Here is a 16,668-nt window from a genome sequence, read left to right as displayed (position 1 = left end):
CACTGACTGACAGAGAGCCATGAATCTCAGGGTTTATAACTCTAGAAATCTTTTGCAAAGTGAGCTAGATGTTTAAGTGAACTACCTGAGCCGTGTTTCTTCCCAGCACAGAACCACCAGGTATTCTGCAACATTCGGATGGAGATACATCAGGACAAAAGATGTAACTGTTTGAGAGACTTTGGAGAAATCACCGGTTCCGGCTGCACAGTCCTCACACACTTGGGTTGCTGTATTATCCACTGATCCCTTAAAGCTTATGCCATTGATTTCCTTTTAAATCCTCTTCCAAAGCTCATCTGCAATTGAGGGAATTAAAATGTAACATTGCGGGCATTCTGTCTTGACCATCAGCACTGAGGGCAGACTAAAAATTGACCAAAAATCATAGGAAGGATCCGTGGATGAGACAGAATTTGAACTTAAGTTCAAATAAATTTAGGCTGCAAATAAAGATTGATTTGGATTTGATTTTGGGTTTTTTTAGGAAGAATATTCAGGTTGTTTCTGTTGACTTAAGAATTTACTCAAGAATTCTTATTTTTCCAAAGACATTTTCCTCCTGCACCTTTAGTTATTGTCTTTAGAAATTACCATCTTAAATTACCTACTCCACATAGACATATCGAAATGTAGCTCTAATAACATAATTACTTAACTCCTCTGTTGGATGCTACCTATGAAAATTCATAGACTCCGGGAATAAGCTCCAAAGTCCAGTAACTTAAAGCTAAAATTAGACATTTGATATATGTCCAGAAAAAGTCCAAACATTGTAGTATAATAAAAATGGTTTGCTTAATCAACATTGATATAACCTGGAAGCCAACGAGAGTGGACTGGAATGCGCATGTGTGAACAGTGATGACTTCACTGTACTAGTCAGTGGGAGCGATAGATGCTGTTGAGTGAGCATGTGTACTGTGTGGCTGTTGCATTTGAAATAACTGAGTGAGTACAGCAACAAATCTGCATCAAATTTGCATTAAGCTTGAACATCCCTCTGTGGAAAGTATTTGGATGATTCAGAAGGCCACAGCTATGGGCGACTGCTGATTGGCAGCTTCATCATAACAATGTGCCTGCTCATAAATCACAATTCATGCAAAGTTTTTTGGCAAAATATCAAATCACCCAGGTGACTCATCCCCGCTACAGCCCCTTTAGCATCCTGTAACTTCTGGCATTTTGCAAAGCTAAAATCACCTTTGAAAGAGAAGAGATTTCAGACTGTTGGTGAGATTCAGGAAAATATGACGAGGCAGCTGATGGTGACTGGGAGACCTGTGTGAGGTCCCAAGGTGACTACTTTGAAGGGGACTGAGACATTATTGTCCTATGTACAATGCTTCTTGTATCTTGTATCTTCTTCAATAAATGTCTCTATTTTTCATACTACATGGATGGATACCTACTAGAGAAATACTCATATACTATATGTAATAGTCCTCTATTTCTAGAAGGATGTACTTCTCATTTTAAAATATAGTGATTATTTTCCGTTTTCAAAAAAATTAATGGATTTGGTCTGGCATGTAAGAAGGTTGAAAGTTTCATACCATCTTAACAACAAATAAAAAAAACAGAACAAGCTGAAAAATCGGCAACTCTTAAGTGAGTCAGAAAAGGGAGGTCACCAGGCAGATCACTGCCCCCAACGCTGGAGACCCAGACAGCAGAGCTCAGAGAATCAGAAACCTCCATGGGAACGGCACCAGCACAGGGCGCTCTGACTATCACTGACAATCCCCAGAGCCCAACGTGGACACGTCTGAGAGCTGACAGCTTCAGGGGAGTGCGGACACCTCCAAGGTTCTGCTTTCAATTCCTCTGCATATATACCCAGAAGTGAGATTGCTGGATCCTGGGGTAGTTCATTTTTAATTTTTGGAGGGACCACTGTACTGTTTTTCACATTGGCTGTACCAATTTATATTCCCATCATCAGTGTACAAGGGTCTCTACATTCTCCATATCCTTGTCACATTCTTGCCAATACTTTGTTTCTTTTTTATAATAGCCATCCTAATAGGTATGAAATAATACCCCAAAACGCTTTTGATTTGTGATGGTTTCAAAGGTGTACCTTCCTCTCTTACTGATCATGAAATTCAACAAGTGCTATCACTCTTTGATTAATGATCTGCCACAGGGGAAGAAGCATTCACTAGTTTTTGAAAATCAATTACAATCTTCTTGGCCTTTCAAGAGACAAGGGGAGACAAATGTTTATTTTATGTCAAAACTGTCCGGTCAAATTCCACTGAAATTCAGTAAGAGAGTTTCCACTTACTGGCTGTACAATCAAAGGCTACTTCTTTAGCGGGAAACCCAACCTGCGATTTCAGGCGCCAATCACATCTGCTCTCATTTCCTCACTGCCCAGTCAGAGAAAGACCCTGGGCTGGAGACTTCACGCAGATCTTCTCTTTCATCTCATTAGTCTCTGACCCCCATTTCACAGATGAGAAACTGAGGCTCGTAAATGCAAGCTACTTTATCCAAATTCACACAGACAAGAAGCACTGGACCTGGAATTCAAACTCACATATGCCCGACTCACAAACCACAACAGCTAAAGTCCAGCAGAAGACACAGAACGCAATTTAAGACTTTGGTTATTTATTTTTTAAGAGAGGGAAGGCAGGGAGAAAAAGAGGGAGAGAAACGTGGATCAGTTCCCTCTGGCAGGGCCCCAACCAGAAACCCGCCTGCAGCCTGGGCATGCGCCCTGACAGGAAATCGAACCAGAGACCTTTCGCTTTGTGGAATGATGCTTGATCAAATGAGCCACAAGGATGAGGGCAGACACAGAGGTTTGAACCTGATTTTTAGGTATTCTCAGATGGAAACTGAATTAGGAATCAGGGGACTTGTTTCCATCCCCAACCTTGACCAATGGTTGTACTTGAATAAAATCTTCTCCTCTCTCTGAGCCTAAGTTTCTTCATGTATAAAATGAAAAGATCCAAAATGATCTTTAATTATAATGTAGCTCATCATTTAATAAATTATAAAAAATGAATGATCATTATGAGTCCTTATTAATATTCATGTTAAAGACAAGATTATAGGCAACATACTTATGACAGAAGAACACAGACCAAAGCCAACAGCATATATGTAAATATCACAGATTTTGAAAAATCTTTCCCATGATAAATTGTCAAAAGTTAAAGCCTTCACTTACTAACAGACTTGAAACTTCTCACACGAGCCCTTTCTTTACGCTTCTCATTACCTCTGACTCAGACTAAACAAAGCACGCCCCCTGCTTTGACCACTTTCTTCTTATCTCCTTTTATCGAAACCCTGGTCTGATGTCCAACCCAGTCAGTCCCGCAGGAGCCAGATGGCTGTGAAATTCTGACGCCAGCAGTGCGCTCACTCGGTGTTCCTACACGTTCCTCCCTCCAGCCAGGCCACGTGGCCACCAGTGTTCGAGGAGAAACTCACATTCCACAGAGGCATTAGCAGAAAACCTGGGAGCATCTCATCACTTCCTCCCCGGCTTGCTCTGGAGAGTCACACCCCTGTGTCAACAACACAGGATGGGACAGGTGTGCGTCGGGCCTGTGCTCACTCCGGGCGGCCCTGAGCCTCAGGTTCACTTACTAGTTCATGTGGGTGGACTTTCCAGAGTCCCCGACTCATGCGGGGGAACAGACTCCGTTTCTTCACACCTTTTTACCACTCACATTCAAGTCTCGCCATGTCCTCTGCCATTTTACCATCCTGGAAGACTCTTACCCGTCTTTCTGGGCTTGGTACACTCATCGGGTCTACTGGAGACACGGCCCTGCATTGTGGCTGCCAACCCCAGGCCAACTGTTAGTTCCTTAGTCGTTTCTATTCTAACGCCCGCCATATCCGAATCAAGGAACAGCGGTTATCTTTGCAAATAGACAACATGACTATAAAATGCGACTGGTAGATAATTTATAAGAATGTCTTAGAAAAAAGGGGAAGTTAGAGTAATGCTGTGTTGCATTTTGGGTGTCGGAATATTATAAAGTCACAATAATGAAGTCAGTGAGGAACAAACCAGAACCAACCAGCAGATAAATTTAAGACAAGCTTCCCCAGAGGCAGATCCTAAAGTGTGTAAAAGTGAAATATTTGCTGAAGTTCACAGCACAAACTAATGACAAAGAAATGTACTACGCAATAAAAATATTAGAATAATTGGCTAGCTGTTTGGAAAAATAAGTCAATTTAGTGCCTGACTTCCTACTTTACACCGAAATAATATTCAGGGAAATTGTTAAAAATTAAGCTATAGCAAGTTATAAGCAAATAGAGGTAAAAATGTATTTGATCATCAGATAGATAATGAACACGTAAGTAATGAAGGAACTGTGCCTTTACTACCATTGTAATAGGTAGTACTGACTGAACCCTGACTCTGGGTTAGGGATGTATAAAGAGCTTTATATACTTTCCTCAAAGCCACAACATGATGCAGATATTCTTGATGGCTCTGTTTTAAAAACAGGGAAGCTGAGGGACAGGAGGGTTGAGTAAGGTCACACACAGCCAAGAAAAGGCAGAATCAGAGTGTCAGCTTGGGTGGTCTGATTCTAGAACCTGTGCTCTTTGATGTTTACCACCTAATGTGTATGTAATGGAAGTAAAATCAGAGGGGAAAAGACAAACCAGCAAAAGGAAAAATGAGAAGAAAACAAATAAATGGACCAAGATATAAAACTCTGAAATAGAAGAAATGCAAATGAAAAATGAACTTGAAAACAACTGGGCTTCTGTAATCAGCTACACAGACCAAAAACATATATACACTGAGGTCCTTTTTATAAAATATAAAATCCATACAGCCTTATCTTCCTTTACAAATACTCGTAGTTAAAATGAGTGAAATCTTGGGGAGGCATCCACTAGGCATTGCCAACTGCTTTCCCGAAATAACATACCAATTCACACTCCCCACAAGTGGTGAAAGAATAGGAAGCTTTAAAAGTATTTATAGCTTTTGACCTAGAAATTCTACTTCCAGGAATGCATTCTAAGGGCAATTTTGGAAATGCAGACAAAGTTTTAATCAGAGATGTCTGCTTAAAATTTTTTATTAGCATAAGAAAATATTCATAATAATCTAAATGTCCAATGACAAGAAAATGGTTACGTAAATCGAGGTAAATCTATGAGATACTCTAATGTCATCCAGGAGTCAGCAAACCATGGCCGTGGGCTGGATGCAACCTTCTGTCTATTTATTTTTTCCTGCTGTTGTCAATAAAGTTTTATTGGAATACAGCCACGTTCTTTCATCTGCATATTGTCTGTGGTTGTTTTCACCATGCAAGGCTAGAGTTGAGCAATTACTGCAAAGACTATATGGCCTGCAAAGCCTAAAATATTTATTACCTGGCACTTGACAGAAAAAGTTTGCTGATGCCTGTTGTAGCCAGTTCTGATGATGCAGACTATATGTTTATAAGGGCTTTTTAATGACAAGATTAAATGTGAATTTTTAAATCTTAAATGAATAAGAAACAAATGATATTTCTGACATTAAGGCTACAGTTACTTACTGATAATGACACTGATAACAATAAAGGTACAAAAACAATGCCTTGGTATATCACAATTATCAATTTTAAAATGGAGTGGATCTATATGATTTCAGACTCATTTAAATATAAATACCTTTTCTTTTTGGTAAATTCTTTCCTAGGACTAGTAATGCTTACAGAATGCATAGTATCTTTTTTGTCTCTCCACGATCTGTGCTGCACAAACATTAATCAGTGATAATCTATGAAACTTGAGTCCTAAAGGCAAGCAAGGCTGCAGCCAATGATGTTGTCATCTGTTATCTACGTTACCCTTAAAGGGCAACTTGTCTCCCCTGCTAACTTCTTGATCCAATGACCATACTTTTTCATAACATGTCAACATCTGGAATTATCCGATTGACCTGCTGGGTCACCCTTGCCTGGAGAATCAGGCCGGCGCATTACTCCATCTGCCTTCAGGATCCTAAAAAATTGCAAAGATGGGTACAGAGCTTCTGAAACGACTCCCTTTGAAAACACACAGTGCCTTCCAGTGAATACATCGCCAGGAAGGAGATGACAGCACAGAAATCTGGTTCAGGGCTCTGTTGTTTTTGTCTGGTTCTGAAATCATTAGCACCTGATGGTGCTTTCAAAGCTGTCCCAATGGGGAAAGGCAATTCCCAGGCCAGGCTGCTGTCGGAGGGGACACGACCTATGGAGACGATAACCTGAAGCAAAGAGACTTGCAAACGTTCGTTGTTCCCATGGGCCTTAACATAAGCAATTAAGTGAGTTTCATAGCAAAAATTATATAATAACAGAACTTCCAACAAGGATAATTAATGACTTTTGAAAAAAATTTAGAGACTACAGGATCGGATCCAAGTGTATAGTGATCAAGTTCTAGAGTTTCTATTAAAGAATTGCCTGTTTCAAGAGGTATACAGATTATTTTCAATTGCTTCCATTAGCTAAAATAAGAAGTGGAAAATCAAAACTGGCTGTGAATTCAAGTACTAATTCTGGTACAAAAGGCAGATATGGTGGTTGGAAATAGATGTTACATTATATTTATGTAGGCCATTGGGGTGTCTCAGACATGGTTCTTTCTTCAAATGTAATATAGACAATACTGAGTATTTAATTTATGCTGTTATTACGGTTTGCTTGCTTATTTAATTTTTAAAACTAAGCCTGCAATCTCGACTTCCTTCCTTCCTTTCTTTCAATAGATGTGCATATTTAATATGCTATAAATCCTCTTGCAAGCATGGTGAATACAGGGTACGATAAGTACTCATCTAAGTTCTTAGGAAATGCAAAGTCCAAAATAAAAGGTAAGTCACAGAGAAGGACGATAAGGACCCTAAGTGAAAGTTTGCTGTATAAACACAACAAAAAGAGAAACAGAGAGGTGAGGAAAATGCCCCACAGGTGAGAAGGTGGTTCTGAAGGATAAAGGAGGAATTATTCAGGTCAACTATGGGAGGGAGGTCATCCGAGGTCAAGGAATCCAGGTGGGAAAAAGGAGACATGTGGATAGCTTTGGTTCTGTGAGAACTGCGACAGGGAGAGGAAGGAAAGCCCAGGAAGGTAGAAACCTGATGATAAGAACTCTACATGCCAAGATGTACCCTCCAGCGAGTAGAAAAAGTGTTCCTAACATTTTAGAAGCATCCACCAGTCAGTGGGGTAGAGGAGGGATTTGCAAGTTCAGAGGGAAAAGAATGATGGACAGTAGGCTACCACAACGGTGGCCAGGGGGAGACATGGAAAGGACCATGGATGGACAGAGCAGAGAAACAGAAAGGCGAGGTGGTTAGAACAAGACTGTCCAACTGAAAATATAGTAACAGTCACATGTGTAATCTGGGCAACATTCATGCTATGTTCTATTTAACCCAATATATCCACAATATTAGCATTTTCACCTACAGTCAATATAAAATTTTCCATGAGATAGTTTCCTTTTTTGGTATTGTCTTTGAAATCCAGTTTGCATTTGAAATTGACAACGCGTCTCGGTTTGGCTAACCACATGTGGAGGGCTCCACACCACATGCACTAGAAGCTGCTGTTTGGGACAGTACAGGGTCAGAAGGTAGAATCTGCAAGACTCAATTGCCAACTGGAATAGTAATAACAACAGAACAATAGCTACCATTTAGGAGTACTAAATATTAAATATGAGGCAAGGGTAATTAATAAATATTATATGTCCACTGTAATTGAAAATTTTTTAAAGTTATAGACTATGCTAGAAAGAAATATAGGTTGATAATTATCTCTAACTGTTGATATTATGGTGATGCCTTCTCCTTTCCTGTCTCTGTGACTACTTTATTTTCTAATTTTATATAACGAGTATGGATCTCTTTTGCAAAAAATCCACCACAGTCTTCATTTTGTCAAAGCTGTGGGGGGCAGGAGAGTGACGGGCAGTAGCTGGAGGGAGAAAGAAGGTCAAAGGAGGGTGTTGTGTGGAGTGGCGGAGATGTGCTCCTGTTTGTAAGTGAGAGGTAGAGACGGAAAGGCTGAAGAGAGAAGGGGTCATGGAGAGAAGGGGTCACTGCTGGAGCAGAGTCTTAGAGGAAGGCGGAGGGAATAGAGTGTAGGATCAGAAGAACAACTCCAAGGACTGCCATGGCCCAGAACAGGAATCCTTCTTCCATTAAGAACGAAGATGCATGTTGTGTGAACATTTACAGGAAAGCATTAGCAGGGCCATAGCGGATGGGGCGGCCCTGTGACGGTTTACCTTCCTGGACCCGAGAGATGCTGCCTCTGTACCTCTGCTTGTGTAGAACTGCCCTCCCCTACCCACTCTCCACTCACCTCCAGACCCAGCTCAGACCTACCTATGTGTGGGGTCTCTGCAATGTCCTTGTTTCCAGGGATCCCTGTGTTCTCTGGTTGATTAGGTCACAGAACCCTCTGGGGAGCCTGTCAAAAATACAGGCTGTGTGGATCCCCTACCTGGAGTGTCTACTTCTGTAGTCTGCACTAGACTAGCTCTGTGGCCCAAAGTGTTTAACTTTGATGCGCACGTGAATGGCCCCGGGTGGCTTATGAAAAACGCAGATTCTGACTCAGTGGCCTAGGATGGGTTTAGAGGTCCTACATTTCTACCAGGTTTCCAGGTGATGCCAATGCTGCTGATCCTGAGACCACACTGAGAAGCAAAGGGCTAGAGTGGGGAAGCTGTGTGTGTTCATGTATGTTCCCTACAATTTCAATGCAACCCAGCTAGGAAGACTTTATTGGTGGTTACTCAGGAACTACCACTCACTACTCTTCTGGCTGTTAGCATCTGCTCTCCTGGTTTATGGCAACCATTTATCTATGTATATGCTAGGCTACTGCCTTTCCTCCAAACTACGGATCAGTAGAAAACAATGATATTTAATTCCACTTTGCATCTCTCCATCCAGCAGAGTCCTGCAGCACCAACACTCAAGCAATGTGTAGTAATTAAAGGAAATGAATAATGTTGCTGCTTTAGTACTGACATATTGTCCAGAAAGTGACTCCAAATTGCTGCTGTAATCAATGTAGAATGAAAAGGAAGAATGATTAGCGTCTCCAAGATTTCACTCCTGGGTTAACACCACAGCTCCCGTCAAGTGTGACAGCACACACATGGAAATCCACGGGTCAGCCTCTCTCGTGACACATGCTCCCGCTGGTCTGCTGTATTGATGATTCATCTGGCCTAGGATTTGTTTTAATTGCCTGGTGTCTTGTTTCTTTCTGCCCACACCTGACTTTAGGATGCTGAGGTCAGATGCTCTCTTTTTCAAGTTCCCTGCACCAAACTGGACCCTGTTTTGAACACCTGAAATGTATAAAATCTAAGGTTAACGTGGATTTTATGTTATCCTTTGGGACAGGAAAATATAAAACCTGAGCCCCAGGCATGGCCTATTTCCTGTTTTATTGGTCATAAAGGTTTCTTAGGGGAGCAGGTGGCACACACACAGACACACAGGCCCGACTCCCTCCCAGCAAGTCTCTCTGCCCCTGAGGACCAGCCTCCCACTCCACACAGAGCCGTGTTGCACAGCTGCACAGAGATCCCACCAAGGGGCTCGGGCTGGTTCTAAGAGGGCAATTCAGTGATTTGTACTAAATGGACTTGCTTGCGCATCCGTCACTGTAGTCCTGATTCAGAACTGTTGTACCACCCCAATGAGACCACTCGTGCCCCTTGACAGTTAATTTCTGTTTCCTCCCCAGCCCCAGGTAACTGTTCATCTTTTTCTGTTTTTCTATATTTGTACTTTCTGGACATGTCATATGAGTGGGATTATACTGGATTCAGTCTTTTCTTTCACTGAGGATAATGCTTTCACAGTGCGTCCATAGCGTAAGATGTGTCAGTATTTTATCTGACTGACAAGGAGTATTCCATCACATGGAAACATGTTTTTTTATCCCCTCACTAGCCAATGAATATTTGAGTTATTTCCAGATGTTGATGATTATCTTATGAGCATGCATGTTTTGTGTGGTCATACTTTTATTTCTCTTGAGTAGATACCTAGGAACAGCATCTCTGGGCTATACGGAAAAGTTAAGAAACTACCAAACTTTTGTCCACAGTGCTGAACCGTTTTACATTTCCACGGGCAACATGAGAGAGTTCCCATTTCTCTACATCCTGAACAACAATTGTTTCCTCCTTCTTATTATCATCACCCCTGTGGGTGTGAAATAGTATCTTATTTCAAACTTATTACTTAGGTTTGCATTTTTCCTAATGATTAATGCTATTGAGCATTTTTTCAGGTGCTTAGTGCCCATTCACAAATCTTCTTGGTGAACTATTCCAATTGGGTTGCTTTATTGTTACGTAAAATAGTCTTAATGCTTCTTTCTCCAAAGTGATCTCATTTATGCATCTGATGACAACAAAAAACTCTGGAACAGCAACCACTCTGCAAATGGAAAAGGACTTAATCCTATTCATAGTGGACATAGCAATGAATACATCTTCAGGAAATTCAAGCTTCATTTTACAGTGTGCAATCAAAATGCTTTGCTAACCTGAAACTTTTCCACTAATTAACCTGAATTTCAATTGGCATACTCTTTCTTTTTCTTTACTTTCTTTGCCATTCCTCCCCTTCCCCCAAATTTGTCAGCATTGCTGTAAACCGACACCTCACGGAGGGTTATTATGGCATTGGGAGCAGATGGTGAAGTTTCCCATAAAACAGAAAGGGCAATAGACCTGCCTGAAGTGAGGTGAGTAAACACATGAATGGTGAGAACTGAAATGGAGTGCTAAGTACAAATTAAAAATAGAAAGCGTGACTACTAACCTTGTTTTGGAAAAACACATCTTTTTAGAATACGGCTAATGAAAAGCATGCATAAGCACCAAATAATTTTTATTTCCCTTGGAACAGGGCCATACACCATTATTGGGGACAATAGGTAAAACATGTACCAATATAAAAATAGAGTAGAGGAGATTGTCCGATAATTTAGTAACAATCCCAAATTTTACAGGAGAATGCCCTTTGTTCTGTCTTTATGAAAATAAAAAATTACTGCTCACATGAATCGAATAGGAGACAATTATTCTTTTCCAATTCTCTTTCCATGAACAGTCACAAGTGTGAAAAGGAAGCCAGAGGATGGCCCCTTCTTCTTTAGTGGCTAGAGCGTACGTGGAATAATCTTCGCTGTCACCTGCCATACAGGTGACAGCCCCGGACTGAGCTAGAACTCCTGGTACTTCTGTCACCGTTGCCATGGCTTTTGTTCACCCCTGGTTTGTTTATCTGATTTAAGATCCACATTCAAAAAAAACCTTTAGATATACTCCAGCTCCCATTTCCTCTTCACAAAACGGAATAAAAAGGGACATGTGAACTCTCCTCTTTGTGATGGAAGGAAATTATTTTTTCCCTCTTTGGGGCCATGCGCTGCTCTGGTGCAGAACTTCAAAGTGGCTCCCCCCGCGTGGATGCTCTTAGTCCCTCACAATGGCTCTGACGCAAAAGAAAAGGCAGGAGGAAGCACACGTGTCAAATTTGCTCACAGTCGTGTCTCCAAAGCGGAGCAGTGTCTGGTATATTGTCAGAAATCCGCAAATATTTATTGACTGTGTAACTGAGAGAGGAAGATAGATTTTTCTTGAAAAATTTCAGTGAGTTACTTCTTGTTTGGAGAGACACTGATTCGTGTTTAAAAATAAACCGTTGAGTTCCGGGTTGGGGGGGAGAACAATACTGAAACATGTCCTAGAAGACACTGAACGTCTCTTTATTGTAATCAATCTCTGTGCTCCGACTCAAGGCCCTTCGTGTTAGGAGATGACTGTGCCGTGGACAGAAGTTCTGCAAAGGTCTTTCACATCACATCTCCCTTCCAACCCCCGGCCGCACGTCTGCACACACACACGCGGAGTGCAGCGAGGAGGGGGGTGCACGGGGGACAAGCAACTGACAAGCTGCAATTTTTCTGCTCTCCAAGATTTATACACCTTCTCCCCAAATCCATTCCCTGCTGCAAAGTGATTATTGGTACTCACAGTAAAGGATAATTTTAAAAGTTTATAGGATTACACAATGATCTATACTAATTGTGTAAATTATTCATTGATGACAATAGGCCCAATAGTCTGCTAAATTAGATTTTCTAAGGTTCTGATTATCTAGTCAGCTACTAATATGCATCTAATATTCATGCACAGAAGATCCATATTTAATTGTGTTGAGTGGGAAGAGGTCGTGATTAATTCTAATTCTAAAAAAAATCATTTTTAAAAAATGTCAATTTGGCCTTGAATTCATGTCAAATCAGGACTTTTTTTTTTTTGTATCTGGCAATGCTCCCTAATTGTTTAATTGGGCTAATGTTAAGAATGAGCTTGTAATTGATATCAGAGAGGAAAAGATTTGAAAAATATTATAAAAGGGTAATAGGAACCGGTCTGGGGTATTAGGGTTGCTGTTTCAATCATCAGCTCGGACGATCCGGCACAGGCTTTACTGAACAACTACACAGGCCACGTGCGAACAGCAAAGCCAGTTATAATAAGACCTCACCTTTGCGGGCTTTCCAGTGCACAATATGCTCTCATGTACATCACCTCACTTAACAATACATACCTCACGGTGTAATCATGGGTTGTCAGACCCATTACAGTGAGAAAACTGAGACTTGGCTTAACTTGCTAAAGAAGTGCCAGTAATATAAGGAGGAAGCAGAGCCTGAAACTTTGCTTTATTTGCCTCTAAATGCTACAGACTTTTGAGATACATCTTTGGGTTCACAGGTGAAAGAGTTCTTAAGAAAAGGCTTCAGAGTAAGCAATCAACATTAATCAGCCATGCTGTGGGAAACATTTATGTAAGATAAATAATCACATGTCTAAAGGGAACAAATGAAGAAACGTTTCTTACAGATGCTTTACCTCAGTAAAAGTCCTGAGCTGTTAACAGAATATTTTGAGACCAAAGTCTGAGAAAGACAGAATGAGATTTAATATTCTCATGTCCCGAGACTCAACGTGCCTCTCTCCAATTCCCGTTTTCATCTCTGTGTATCACTTTCCTCTAGTAACATGGTAATGAAAAGTGACTAGTGGACACCCTGGAAAAAGGGATGAATCATTCACCCTTGAACCTCAAACATGGTAGAAAGGCCTCGAAATTCCATACTTTGGCTTATTTATTTTTGCCTTATTGGAGGCGGACTTCTCAGTTTCATTCCTTGCCTCATCACTTTCACCCATAAGAACCCTGTGAACTGAGAGGCCACAGAACAAGCTAACTCTCGTGGACAGATGCTGTCTTCCACATGACCTAGAAGGCCCAGTCCTAGCCAATCCCTTTACATTTTCCCTCATGACCGTCAACAAAGAGAGTGGGGCTTTCCAGCACAGGCTGGAAACAACTGGATGACAATCAGGTTGGCTTTATTACCTGAGATGGAGTTCAACCTTTCATACAGCTTGAAATGCAAGGTAAAGCTGCCTGCATCATTTTTAGGTAGAGGACGGAGGGTCCATCTGTGAGCCATGCAACACTGAGCTGGCAGTGTGGCAAAGCAGGAGGGCCACAGAATTTTTTCCAGCAGCCCCAACCTGGAATCCCAGCCCTCCCATTTGCTGTGTGACTGATTAACTAGCCTGAGCTCCATCCCAGAAGGTAGGTGGGAAGACCAAACGGGAATATTCTTCGTACAGTGGCTGTCACATTCTCAATAAGCACTGGGTCCTTTCCTTTCTATGTAAGAACCAGATGTGGAATAAAACCTTGAGTACAGTACATTTGAAAAGGAGAGGGGGGGAAGTAAAGGAAGTAGAAGTAGTTGCTATGACATGGAAGTTGGTATTTCAGAGACCTAACGCTTATATACTCAATACAAGCATTTGGAATAAAATCAAGAGGTCTTAGCAAGGCCAACAGAAGCACATGACCTGGTCCCTGATAGCTTTCTCACCTCACCGCCTACCATTTGTCCTCACTGTCTGAGACCCCTGTCTTCCCTTGGAAGAGGTATTCCTTAGACAGCAAGTTCAAAGACATCTCTGTCTGGAAAACTCTACTCTTACTTGTGCTCATGGCCTCTGTCTTGCTGAGTCCGCATCTGAGCTCTGATCCTAGAGTCACCTCCTCAGAAGCACTTCCCTGACGTCCCACTTAAAACAGAAGCCCTGACCTTACTCGCAGTGTCTTCCTTGTCTCCTTATTTCAGGTATTCAGTGTATTTATAACAACCTGGTATTATATATTTATATTATAATATTTTACATTATATTTAAGTGTTCCTTTGTTCATTACCTGTCTTCATGGCCCTCTTCTCAACATTACCCTGATATCCTAAGACTGAAAAAGAACACTATTTTGTTCAATTCTATATCTTAGACCCTCAAACAATGCTGTGTACATAATAGACACTCAATTTATATTTGCTGAATGAATGGGCAAATACCCACTTCTTCATTTCAGACTCAAAGCTGAGAAAAAGTAGGCACTTCATCGAGATTAAACCACATGCTATAATGACATGGAAGTGAATTCCATACATGTAATGTATCTTAAAGCACTTTCATGAAGTCGCATATTGTAATATAAGGTAATATAGTGCCTTTTAACTGGCCATGGGATCCTGGCACAAAATTAACATTGTGTTTCCACGTTGAAGGCCTTCCTGTGTGGTCACCAGCTTCTATGTTATCAGCTCACAAAAGTCGGCACCTTTTTCCTTTGAGTCACTTCCTATGAGCTGCACACTTGATTACGGTAATTAAAGAAAACATCTTCCTATGTGAAATAAGGTGTGAAAGAACAATAAAAAAAGTAAAATGGTGAGAACATTTCTCTGAGCAAAAGCAATTTCCCCTTTGAAAGAGCTCACCTATTATGATCCCTGTGGAGGAATCTATTTTCAGTCTATTACTTCTCCGTGATGGTGAACAGACTCATCTCAAGGAACTAAAATACCAGGAGAAATTGTAATGAATGACCTCAACTTTTGGTCCTTGACAGTCAGAGCCCCTGAGATACAAAGTCGCTAAAATAAAATCAGAACACTAACCTCCAGGGGGCTAATGAGGTTTTTTGGGAATAAGACTGTTCTCATCCCCCTTTATCATGCTATATTAGCGGCATAACATATAAATACATTTCCGAAGGTTTCTAATTGAGTCCTGGGTGGAACTCAGCTTTTGAGATCCTGAGGACCCTACATTTGGAAACTCATGTAGTTTCTAAGTGGATCTTTATACTCAGAATTATATTCGATCATTCAATACATATTTTTGAGTTTTTATGGGCATGGTGCTCCATGCTATTCATTTTGATTTTAGTGTTATGACTTTTGAGAGCCTGCTGCACACAAAGCACTGTGTTAAGTACAAGCGGAGAAACAAAGTCATGGTCTCCTACTTCTAAGGGTGCCCGACATCTGTGGTCTGGGCCACCGGAGAATCTGCCATCTAGACAGGGATAAAAGACAAGTGGGTGAGAAAACCCAGTGAACGCCCCAGTTACAAGAAGGGCTAGAAAAATAGGAAAAAAGAAAGGTGTCACCTCCGGCTGTGTTGGAAAGAGGTTCATCTTGGTCATCATCCCAGCTGTGGGTGAAGAGAAAGAAATTCTTTTTACCTTTGACCCTACAAGGCTCCTATTAGCATAAACCATATATGACCCTAGCTATCATCTCTAGCAGGTTTTCATATCTGACCACATCTTGCTTTTGGCATACAAACAAATGATGCCATTTAACAGTAGACCTATGTGTAATAAAGTCATTTTATAAGATTTGTATGGGAAGAGCTAATGGTCCGTATATCCTCTGCTTTCATGGCACATCAATGAAAGACGCGCCTACAAATGAGACGCATTGCTGGATTCAAAGGAGCCAATCTTTGTACTTAGTTACACCGACGTTTTGATCTTCACAGAGGGATTAAACTTAAAAGCACCTTAGGAGGTAGTGATACTGAAAAGCATGCTTCCACCCCCATTTATCTGGAAGAAAAAAGAATAGGGGAACATAGGTTGTATTTGGTATCTTGGTGATAGACAAGGAATATAAAATCTGATTTCCTAGCAGCCAGTCACCATTTCAATACAGGGGAAAATCCTATGTAGTTAGGGTAATTTTATCATTTATCATCTATCTGTCTTAATCCATTCTGGGCCACTACCCCCAATATGCTCTAGGCTACATGGCTTAAACAACAAATATTTATTTCTCACAGTTCTAGGTGCTGGAAAGTCCAAGGTCAAAGCACCAGTATCTGGTAAGAACCCACTTCCCAGTTCATAGAGGGATATCTTCTCACTGAGTGTCCTCATGTGGTAGAATAAAAACAGAATAGCTCTCTGAGACCTTTTTTATAAGGGCACTAATAATTGCATTCATAAGGGTTCAACCTTCATGATCTAATCAGCTCCTAAAGGCCCCACCTCCTAACCCAACACATTGGTGGTTAAGATTTCAGCACACGAATTTGGGGGGCACATAAACATGCAGTCTATGACATCATCCAAACCTGGGGAACACGATTAATCATTGCATCTGAGTAACAGGCTTGAATCTTGACTATTCCAGCAGCCCAGCCACCCAAATAATAGATAGAAGATGGAATTCAACTTTCTATAATACAGGGAAGCAAAAGGAACATCAA

Source organism: Sturnira hondurensis, unplaced genomic scaffold, assembly GCF_014824575.4.
Source record: "Sturnira hondurensis isolate 20B ecotype Veracruz unplaced genomic scaffold, ASM1482457v3 Scaffold0018728, whole genome shotgun sequence".
NCBI classification, from domain to species: Eukaryota; Metazoa; Chordata; class Mammalia; order Chiroptera; family Phyllostomidae; genus Sturnira; species Sturnira hondurensis.
The sequence above is the reverse complement of the archived record's forward strand: the minus strand, read 5'-3'. Positions refer to the sequence as shown.